This window comes from Rhinopithecus roxellana, chromosome 11, assembly GCF_007565055.1.
Source record: "Rhinopithecus roxellana isolate Shanxi Qingling chromosome 11, ASM756505v1, whole genome shotgun sequence".
Lineage (NCBI taxonomy): Eukaryota > Metazoa > Chordata > Mammalia > Primates > Cercopithecidae > Rhinopithecus > Rhinopithecus roxellana.
The window spans coordinates 57,997,978-58,009,102 of record NC_044559.1 but is presented as its reverse complement, the minus strand read 5'-3'; the positions used below and the strand labels follow the sequence as shown (position 1 = coordinate 58,009,102).

Genomic DNA, 11,125 nt, shown 5'->3' with positions numbered 1-11,125 from the left:
GAGACTCCGTCTCAAAAAAAAAAAAAAAAAAAAAAAAAAAGAAAAGAAAAGAAAAGAAAAGCTTATGACTAACTGGAAAAAACAATGTTCCCAGAGACCCTGACCAGAGGCGAGAATTATGTTTATCAAATCTTGAGCCCTCTTCTCTTTTTCCTTACTCTACCTTTCCTTGCCCAGGCTAGTTTATAGACATAGAGTGCTGAAAAAAAAATTCGAACTAGATTTTCAAGTCCCCCTGGGTACCCAGCCCTATTTGTGCTAATTTCGAAGTGGTTAAATCAATGATTCCCAGCCCTGATTTTAGGACACCTACAGGCATGTTGAATTATTCCAAGGGCTATTGTGAAATTCCAAAAATAAAATCGCTTTTATTTCCTGCATTTAAAAATAAGTACACACCTTGTGCTCGCTAAAATCACATGCTTTTGGAGGAGAAAGGTTGTGAAATCCTGCAGAAAAACTCATTTGGATTCCAGCAGTTTGGCCACAGCAATCAAAATACCACTTTATATTTGGGTAACACTCTGTGGCTTTGAGAGCGCTTTCTGATAAGTAGGTTAGTGGGGACATGTTTGAATGAACACAAAAGATGCTTCTTCTAGCCTGGATGTTGCACTACAGGTAGGAAACAACCATGTGGCCTTCCTCTGGAGCACATACTGGTTCCTCTGGGACATTTCAGTTTGTCACCAGCTGGTGGAGGGGGAGTCTGGAAGGAGGCTGGTGGCACAGGCGTGGGCTGCAGTGGCCTGGTATGGGCAAGGCCAGCTGGGTGATGGGGGCATCTGGTCACTGTCAAAGTGAAGAAAGAGGAGGCTTTCCCCTGAGCCCCAATGAGTCTCCAAGTCAAAGCTCGAGGCAGCACCACAGGATGGCCAGGTCCCCGGCTCCAGAACTTTCCCTGGCTGCCAGATGGGCAGCATTCTTTGCTTTATAGTGAGAAAGGGAGGCCATCAAACCTTATGTGATTGATGTCACTGTCGAGGATCCTGTGACTGCCATGGCTATTGTCTCCATTGTGTCTTCCCTGTACAGTGTCCCCGGGGTCCTGGGGAGGCCCATGGTTGAGGACTGTCTTTGGAGCCCTGAGGAAATGGACGTGGGACCTGAGTTGGGGTGTGGGAGAGACCCTGTGAGCTTGCTGAGCTTCCAGTGGAGCCAGGGGAGCAAAGAGCAAAATGCCAAGGCTGGCGTGGAACACGCCATACTCTAGGGAGCAACTTTTCTTAAAAGCCACTTTAGGCCAGCGCGGCAGTGGACACCTGGGAGCCCCAGCACTTTGGGAGGCCGAGGCGGGTGGATCACTTGAGCCTGGAAGTTCGAGACCAGCTGGCCAACATGGTGACACCCTGTCTCTACTAAAAATACAAAAGTTAGCCAGGTGTAGTGGCGGGCTCCTGTAATCCCAGCTACTCAGGAGGCTGAGGCACGAGAATCGCTTGAACCCGGGAGGCGGAGGTTGCAGTGAGCCGAGATCATGCCACTGCACTCCAGCCTGGGCGACAGTGTGAGACCCTGCCTCAAAACACACACAAAAAAGGAAAAAGAAACCCTTATCTACAAGCCATCAAAAAGGTGGGTCTTGGCTCCCTACAAATAAACACCTTGCTTTCTCCCACTACCAACGTCAATATAAATATCTGGTCTTACTACACCAGGGAGCCAACCCCAGTTTGGTTCTACAACACTACAGCAACTTCTGCCATTTTTGCAGATTAGAGCACGAGCCTTAGGCCGTCAGCGGGGAAGGCAGGAACCTGTTTCTCCGGCTCTGGCTGGGCTCAGTTCCCGGGCTGCTTCCTCCTGCCGGCAGCCCAGGTTAGCAGCCTGAGTTCGGGAGTGGTTTCTTGGCAGGGAACCAGGCACTTGGGGACTGAAGAGAGCAATTTACCTTTTCTAGGTTCTTCCACCTCAAGGGCCTCCCAGCAGCCTAAATAAGTTGCGAATACAAAGTTCCTAAAGCACTTTACAGTTTACAAGATGTTTGAGCAAATATCAATTCAGTCCTCCAAACGACATTATGAGGCAATAACCTGATGTTAATGTACCTACCGTGGGTTGGCAGATGCTTCCTTACCTTAGTGATTGGGTTTGCTATTTTGCGGATGAGGAACTGGGAGGTCCAGCAAGTAACGGAGCTGGTGAGCAGCAAGGATGGGATTGAGGCTCAGCTCTGCTTTATTCCGAAGCTCATGCTCCTCACCAACTCAGTGTGCCGCCTCTCTGTAGAATTCTTGGAACTTGGTTAGTTCAGACATGCAAAGGTCTGCTCCCATGGGAGGTGGGGTACCTGCATTCATAGTAGGTTGGTAATTATTTTACTTATTTTATTTTTATTTTTTTGAGACAGAATCTCAGTCTGTCGCTCAGGCCAGAGTGCAGTGGTGCTCACTGCAACCTCCGCCTCCCGGGTTTAAGTGATTCTCCTGCTTCAGCCTCCCGAGTAACTGCAATTACAGGCACCCACCACCATGCCTGGTTAATTCTTTGTATTTTTAGTAGAGACAGGGGTTTCACCATGTTGGCCAGGCTGGTCTTGAACTCCTGATCTCAGGTGATTCGCCTGCCTCTGCCTCCCAAAGTGGTGGGATTATAAGCATGAGCTACTGTGCCCGGCCTGATAATTATTTTAAACCAATACCATGGAAATTGAATATCCGAGAGCAAACTTGGTTTTAACAACATATATATATATATGCATAGGCCAGATGCGGTGGCTCACACCTGTAATCCTAGCACTTTGGTAGGCTGAGGCAGACAAATCACCTGAGGTCAGGAGTTCAAGACCAGCTTGGCCAACATGTTGAAACCGCATCTCTACTAAAAATAACCAAAAAATTAACCAGGCATTGTGGGACTACATGCCTGTAATCCCAGCTACTCAGGAGGCTGAGGCAGGAGAATCTCTTGAACCTGGGAGGAGGAGTTTGCAGTGAGCCAAGATTGTGCCACTACACTCCAGCCTGGGCAACAAGAAAGAAACTCTGTCTCAAAACAAAACAAAAAAGCTAGATAAACGTAAGACAAAAACCAAGAGAAAATACTTCTAGATACTTCTATTGGAAATAAAATTTGGAGAGGTTCAGGAAGGCCTCTACTTAACTGATAATGCTCTTCCCTCCTCTTGCCTCCGGGATCACCCTGCTCAGCACTGCGCCCACCTAGTCTATTCCCACGTGCAGGGCTAAATCAGGCATTCTCCTTGTGCTTTTGATGTCATGGTGGACAGGATGGCTCAGGGGTCTCAGGACTGAGCAAATGGCTAAGGGTGGAGGAAAGTACTCAAATGACTGATAAGACCAGCTAGAAAAAGTTAGCAAGGGATGTAATCAATGAGGTTTTGGGTATTTGTCCCCAGAAATCTATTCCAAAGGATATACTTAAGTGTTTAATGAGTGAACTAAAGTTGAAACATAAAACTGCATATTAGGCTGGGCACATTGGCGCAACAAATCTGTAATTCCAGTACTTGGGGAGGCCAAGGCAGGAGGATTGCTTGAGCCCAGGAATTTGAGGCCAGCCTGGGCAAAAGCAAGACCCTATCCTATTAAAAAAGAAAAAGAAAGAAAGAAAGAAAGAAAATTTAAATAGCTGGATGTGGTGGTATGTGCCTATAGTCCCAGCTACTGGGGAGGCTGAAGTAGGAGAATCACTTGAGCCCCGGAGATCAAGGCTGCAGTGAGCTAGGATCACACCACTGCACTCTAGCCTGGGCATTGGAGCAAGACGCTGCCTCAAAAAAATAAAAATCAATTAAGAATAAATAAAAATTAAAAGTAAAAATGCATATTATACCAATAATTCATGCGACTCATGTATGAAATTCACGCATAATGTGTATTATGGTAATGTTGCCGGAAAGGGTCCTGATCTAGACCCCAAGAGAGGGTTCCTGGATCCAGTGCAAGAAAGAATGCAGGGCGAGTCCATAGAGTAAAGTGAAAGTACATCTATTAAGAACGTAAAGGAATAAAAGAATGGCTACTCCATAGGCAGAGCAGCACCGAGTGCTGCTGGTTGCCTTTTTTTTCTTTCTTTTCTTTTTTTTTTTTTGAGATGGAGTCTCGCTCTGTCACCCAGGCTGGAGTGTAGTGGCACAATCTCGGCTCACTGCAACCTCCTGGGTTCAAGTGATTCTCCTGTCTCAGCCTCCCAAGTAGCTGGGATTACAGGTGCCCAGCACCACACCTGGCTAATTTTTGTATTTTTAGTAGAGATGGGGTTTCACCATGTTGGCCAGGCTGGTCTTGAACTCCTGACTTCAAGTGATCTGCCCGCCTCGACCTCCCAAAGTGCTGGGATTACAGCACAGTAAACCACCGCGCCCAGCTGGTTGATCTGCCCACCTCAGCCTCCCAGAGTGCTGGGATTACAGCGCGGTAAGCCACTGCTTCCAGCTGGTTGCCTATTTTTATAGTTATTTCTTGACTATATGCTAAACAAGTGGTGGATTATTCGTGAGTTTTCCAGGAAAGGGGCGGGCAATTCCCAGAACTGAGGGTTCCTCCTCTTTTTAGACCACATAGGGTAACTTCCTGAAGTTGCCATGGCATTTGTAAACTGTCATGACACTGGTGGGAGTGTCTTTTTAGCATGCCAATGCATTACAATTAGCGTATAATGAGCAGTGAGGACGACCGGGGTCACTTTCGCTGCCCTCTTGGTTTTGGTGGGTTTGGCCGGCTTCTTTACCACAGCCTGTTTTATAGCAAGGTCTTTGTGACCCGTATCTTGTGCTGACCTCCTAATCTCATGCTGTGGCTTAGAATGCCTATCCTCCTGAGAATGCAGTCCCTAAAATAGGTCTCAGCCTGATTTTATCCAGCCCCTACTCAAGATGGAGTTGCTCTGGTTCAAATGCCTCTGACAGTAATAAACACAATTTTCCGATCCATAGGTGAAAATCATTTGGCAAATTAATAATAATGATAATCAGTTGGGGAAGGAGCAGGAGCAAATAAATAAATAAAATCATGATAATCATATCAGCTGTAGATAACCAACACATAAACCCACATAGACTCCTAGGATTTGGCATAGTTTCTTCGTATTTGTGAAAATCATAGCTAAAGCTGTGTAAGTACATCAAGGTTCACTTTATCATTTGAAGAATTGTCCTATTATGTTTTTGTTTTTTGTGAGATGGAGTCTCGCTCTGTCATCCAGGCTGGAGTGCAGTGGCATGATCTCGGCTCACTGCAACCTCTGCCTCCCTGGTTCAAGTGATTCTCCTGCCTAAGCCTCCCGAGTAGCTGGGATTACAGATGCCTGCCACCATGCCTGGCAAATTTTTTGTATTTTCAGTAGAGATGGGTTTCACCATGTTGGCCAGGCTGGTCTTGAACTCCTGACTTCAGGTGATCCTCCAGCCTTAGCCTCCCAAAGTGCTGGAATTACGGGCGTGATCCACTGCACCTGGCCTTATTATGTTATATTTTACTCTCAAAAAATAAGACTATAGTCTTTTGAGTAAAAAAAGTATTTCAGGCCGGGCGAAGTGGCTCACGCCTGTAATCCCAGCACTTTGGGAGGCCGAGGCGGGTGGATCACGAGGTCAGGAGTTCAAGAGCAGCCTGATCAACATGATGAAACCCCGTCTCTACTAAAAATACAAAAATTAGCCAGGCATGGTGGTGTGCGCCTGTAATCCCAGCTACTTGGGAGGCTGAGGCAGGAGAATCGCTTGAACCTGGGAGACAGAGGTTGCAGTGAGCCGAGATCAGGCCTCTGCACTCCAGCCTGGGTGATGGAAAAAGACCCTGTCTCAAAAAAAAAAAAAAAAAAAAAAAAAAAAAAAAAGTATTTCAGAAAAGTATTTCTTTCCTCTTTGAATAGATCATATCTGATCATATCTGATGGTGTGGTTTTAATTTATTTCAGTATTATTACCATATGAAGTTAGATCTGAATAAAAAACAACTGTCATTCCCCAAGGAATAATATACAAGATAGAAAATTGCTATCATTCTGCATTTATACTGACAGACAATTACTAAATGAAAGATCTGGGATTTTACTTCATTTTCTGCAGTTGTCATGCAAAGCAAATGTCTATTTTCATCTGGGAAATAGGATGCATTTAAAAAATCAGATTAAAAGATGCATATAGTTGAAACTGTGTGTAACTTCAAACACTGGAGAATATTCTTAATGTAATGTTTTATTCTTCCTCATTATTAGCTTCCATTATCAGATATGGATGAAAGGAAAGGAAAATTTCTGAAAATTACTTTTTCAGAAATCATGTGGCCAGGCACAGTGGTTCACGCCTATAATCCTCTCTCTTTGAAAGGCTGAGGCAGGCAGATCACTTAAGACCAAGAGTTTGAGACCAGTCCGGGCACTATAACAAGACCTTGCCTCTACTAAAAAATAAAAGAACTAGCTGGGCATGGTGGTGTGTGCCTGTACTTCCAGTTACTTGAGAGGCTGAGGTGGGAGGATTGTTTGAGCCCAGGAGGTGGAGGCTGCAGTGAACCATGATTACACAACTGCACTCCAGCCTGGGCAACAGAGCGAGATTCTGTCTCAAAAAGAAAAAAAAGATACAGGTCATAAAGACCTTACTGATAAAACAGGCTGTGGTAAAGAAGCCGGCCAAAACCCACCAAAACCAAGATGGCAATGAAAGTGACCTCTGGTTGCCCTCACTGCTCATTATATGCTAATTATAATGCATTAGCATGCTAAAAGACACTCCTACCAGTGCCATGACAGTTTACAAATCCCATGGCAACATCAGGAAGTTACCCTATATGGTCTAAAAAGGGGAGGAACCCTCAGTTCTGGGAATTGCCCATCCCTTTCCTGGAAAACTCATGAATAATCCACCCTTTGTTTAGCATATAATCAAGAAGTAACTATAAGTATGCGTAGTCAAGCAGCCCATGCCACTGCTCTGCCTATGGAGTAGCCATTCTTTATCCTTTACTTTCTTTTTTTTTTTTTTTTTTTTTGAGACGGAGTCTCTCTCTGTCCCCCAGACTGGAGTGCAGCGGTGCAATCTTGGCTCACTGAAACCTCCGCCTCCCAGGTTCAAGCGATTCTCCTGCCTCAGCCTCCAACCTTGGCCTCCCAAAGTACTGGGATTATATGCATGAGCCACCATGCCCATCCTCCTTTACTTTCTTAATAAACTTGCTTTCACTTTACTCTATGGATTCACCTCGAATTCTTTCTTGCACAAGGTCTAGGAACCCTCTCTTAGGGTCTAAATCAGGACCCCTTTCCAATAACAAAAGGGAACTGTAACCAAGGGACTGAACTTATAATGTTATGATATTTTCAACAATTTTAGTTTAAATAGCCACCAGTACTAGTGGCTATTGCTAACCAAAAATTAAATTCTATGCCTGCCCCTGCAACCAGCTGAACAGACCCCTCCTCTTGGTCAAGGGCATTCCAAAGTTAACATGAAACACTAATTCAGGCCGTGATGGGAATGAGTGGTCAGACATGCCTCATTCTACCTTCCTCCCTTTGGAATTCAGGTACAGCAACCAGCATTAACACTAAAACAGAGAGCTTAAGACTGACCAAACAGACTTTTAGTAGAAATACCATACCAATGTGATAGATAGCAAGCTCTGAAATAAATGGAAGAATTTTACCCTAAAATACATTTCCCTGCAAAGCTGTCAGTTGGGAAAATCTACATTCTGTAGAGAATCCCTTTCCCTTTCCAGGTCTTTTTCCTGATCCAGGAGAAATTAACTAAGAATCTGGCACATTTTTAAGTCATTTCTCAGCTATTCTCTCTGAAGCCACCTACTTGGAGGCTTCATCTGAATAATAAGAACCTCGGTCTTATTAAATGTCTTAATCTAGACATTTCCTTCTAGAGATTTCAGGTCTCTAGATAAACTCTTTCAACCAAGTGCCAATCAGAAAATCTTTGAATCTGCCTATTCTTACCAGAAAAGGATCTGATCCTGATCCTAAGAGAGGGTTCTTGGATCTTGTGCAAGAAAGAATTCAAAACGAATCCATAAAGTGAAAGCAAGTGTATTAGAGAAGGAAAGAAACAAGGATGGGCGCAGTGGCTCACGCCTGTAATCCCAGCATTTTGGGAGGCCGAGGCAGGCGGATCATTTGAGGTCAGGAGTTCAAGACAAGCCTGCCCAACGTAATGAAACCCCGACTCTACTAAAAATACAAAAAGTAGCTGGGCATGATGACTGATGCCTTTAATCCCAGCTACTTGGGAGGTTCAGGCAGGAGAATCATTTGAACCAGGGAGGTGGAGGTTGCAGTGAGTGGAGATCGAGCCACTGCACTCCAGCCTGGGGGACAGAGTGAGACTCTGTCTCAAAACAACAACAACAACACACAAAAACAAGAAACAAAAGAACAGCTATTTCACAGGCAGAGTAGCAGCATGGGCTGCTCAACTGCTTATATTTATTGTTACTTCTTTTTGGCGGGGGGCGGGGGGCGGGGAGCGGTGGGTTGCGACAGAGTCTTGCTCTGTTGCCCAGGCTGGAGTGCAGTGGCATGATCTCAGCTCACTGCAGCCTTCGCCTCCTGGGTTCAAGTGATTCTTCTGCCTCAGCCTCCCGAGTAGCTGGGATTACAGGCGCCCACAACCACACCCAACTAATTTTCGTATTTTTACGTGGAGTTTTGTCATGTTGGCCAAGCTGGTCTTGAACTCCTGACCTCAAGTGATCCTCCTGCCTCAGCCTCTCAAAGTGCTGGGATTACAGGCGTGAGCCACCACACCTGGCCATTACTTCTTGATTATATGCCAAACAAGAGGTGGCTTATTCATGAGTTTTCTGGGAAAGCGGTGGTCATTTCCAGGAACTGAGGAGTCCTCCCCTTTTTAGACCATATAGCGTAATTTGTAAACTGTCATGGCATTGATGGGAGTGCGTTTTAGCATGCTAATGCATTATAATTAGCATATAATGAGCAGTGAGAACAATCCGAAGTTACTTTCATTGCCATCTTGGTTTTGGTGGAGTTTGGCTGACTTCTTAACCACAGTCTGTTTTATCAGCAAAGTCTTTGGGATGTGTGTCTTGTGCTGATCTCCTATCTCATGCCGTGACTTAGAGTATCCTAACCTCCTGGGAATGCAGCCCAGTAGGTCTCAGCCTTATTTTACCCAGTCCCTATTCAAGATGAAATTTCTCTTGTTCAAACGCCTCTGACACTATCCAGGTAAGTGTAATCCAGGTTTCAAAAACCTGGATTCCAGTTGTCTCGCCTTTCCAGATTAAACCAATTTACATCTTACATGTATTGATTGATGTCTCGTAATGTCTCCCTAAAATGTGTGAAACCAAGCTGTAGCCCGACCAACTTGGGTGCATGGTCTCTGGATCTCCCGCGACTGTGTGATGGGCCATGGTCACTCATATTTGGTTCAGAACAAATCTCTTCAAATATTTTACAGAGTTTGACTCTTTTCACTCATACTACTATATCAGACAATGCAGCTCCAGATCCTAATATTCTAACTTAATCAAAAATCATAATTTTGCCCATTAGTTCGATTACATTTGATACGAAATCCTTTGTCAGATCTACTGTCAGGAAGCCAAATGGATTTGAGATTTGCCTCCTCTCCAGGTTCACAGAGACCTTAGGGCCGAGAGCTGAATGAGAGAGGAAGAATGAAAGCTTAGCTAAGAAATGGAATTAACTTAAATAAAAATTTTTCAATTTTAATTTTATATCGCGTGTCATCCCTGCTCAGGAGCCATGCTAATCTCTGTATCGTTGCAGTTTTAATAAATGTGTTCCGAAGTGAGCATGAAATTTAACATTTAAAAAAATGTCTGTAGGGCCAGGCACAGTGGCTCACACCTGTAATCCCAGCACTTTGGGAGGCCGAGGTGGGCGGATCACCTAAGGTCAGGAGTTTGAGACCGGCTTGACCAACATGGAGAAACCCCATCTCTACTAAAAGTACAAAATTAGCGGGCGTGGTGGTGCATGCCTGTAATCCCAGCTTCTTGGGAGGCTGGGGCAGGAGAATAGCTTTAACTGGGAAGGCGGAGGTTGCAGTGAGCCAAGATCACGCCATTGCACTCCAGCCTGGGCAACAAGAGTGAAACTCTGTCTCCAAAAAAAAAAAAAAAAAAAAAAGTATGTGGTAGACTTGGAGGCACATTATCACTTTTTGGAATACAGTTTGTCACTTTTAATTGAAAATAACTAAATAATGTCAATGTGTAACTGAGGATCAGATGTCAAGGTTGGGAGGAGAGCATCTTCCCTTAAATCCTGTTTGTTGTGACAGAAGCACACGCTATCATCGAAAGCAAACAAAAGAGAAAAACAAAAACCCTGGGTGTCAATAGTAAACAGTGGCTACTACAGACCTACAGAAATTGGATTTCCTGTTGGCTATGGGATTCTAGTCAAGCAAGGTCCGAAGTCTTTGACATATACTTGAATGCATTTACAGTAAATGAGATTTAGAAAGCTAATCTTTTCCCAGAGGCAATGCTGCCTAACTATTGTCTGGAGATGCTCAGGGACCATCCCTAGATTCCATTAAGAAGTGGTTTCTTCAGAGGTTGCAGTGAGTCCAGATTGTGCCATTGCACAATACACTTGGCCACAGGGTATTGTTGTGACTCTGTCAAAACAAACAAATAAAAGCGACCCCTTAAAATGTACCCACCGCAAAATGAGCCGTGAGTCGTGACTCCTCTGAAATGCAACTGGGGAAGGGAGACTGAATCACAGCCGTGAAAATGTGGTCACAAAGGACAAAGAGTCAGGGTAAGAGTTTGCCAGGTGGCTCCAGTCATGTGCTGCGTCAGAGCGGTCGCCGGGGCAGGCTGACACACGTCCTCCCACGGGCTAGGCAGGGGTGGGAGCCAGCCCCACAATGGAGGCTGCTGTCTCCATTTGATATCGCTTTGATAATAGGATCCTCCAAGGATGTGGGGTTTCCTTTGTTCTGTCTTTATGTTCAATAAGTAACTTTCCATCTTAATTTGCATTTCCAAGTGAGTTTTCCCACAGGGGAGAGGCTGTGATGACTGGTTGAAACAAGTCGTGTGGTTTTACATGCCTTCCAGGGAGATGAGTGCATTTGCACTGGACACTGTCTACACTCAGTCTTGAGAGAGTGTGAATCTGGGGAGACTGCGTCTATACGAAACCA

The 11,125-nt window shown here is 44.9% G+C and overlaps 1 non-coding gene across 1 annotated transcript; it reads right to left on the bottom strand.

Moving 5' to 3' along the window:
• Positions 1–9,656: 9,656 nt before the first annotated feature.
• On the bottom strand, positions 9,657–9,761 carry LOC115900541. Its single transcript, XR_004060224.1, has one exon. It is a non-coding gene; the product is annotated as a U6 spliceosomal RNA (small nuclear RNA).
• Positions 9,762–11,125: the final 1,364 nt, after the last annotated feature.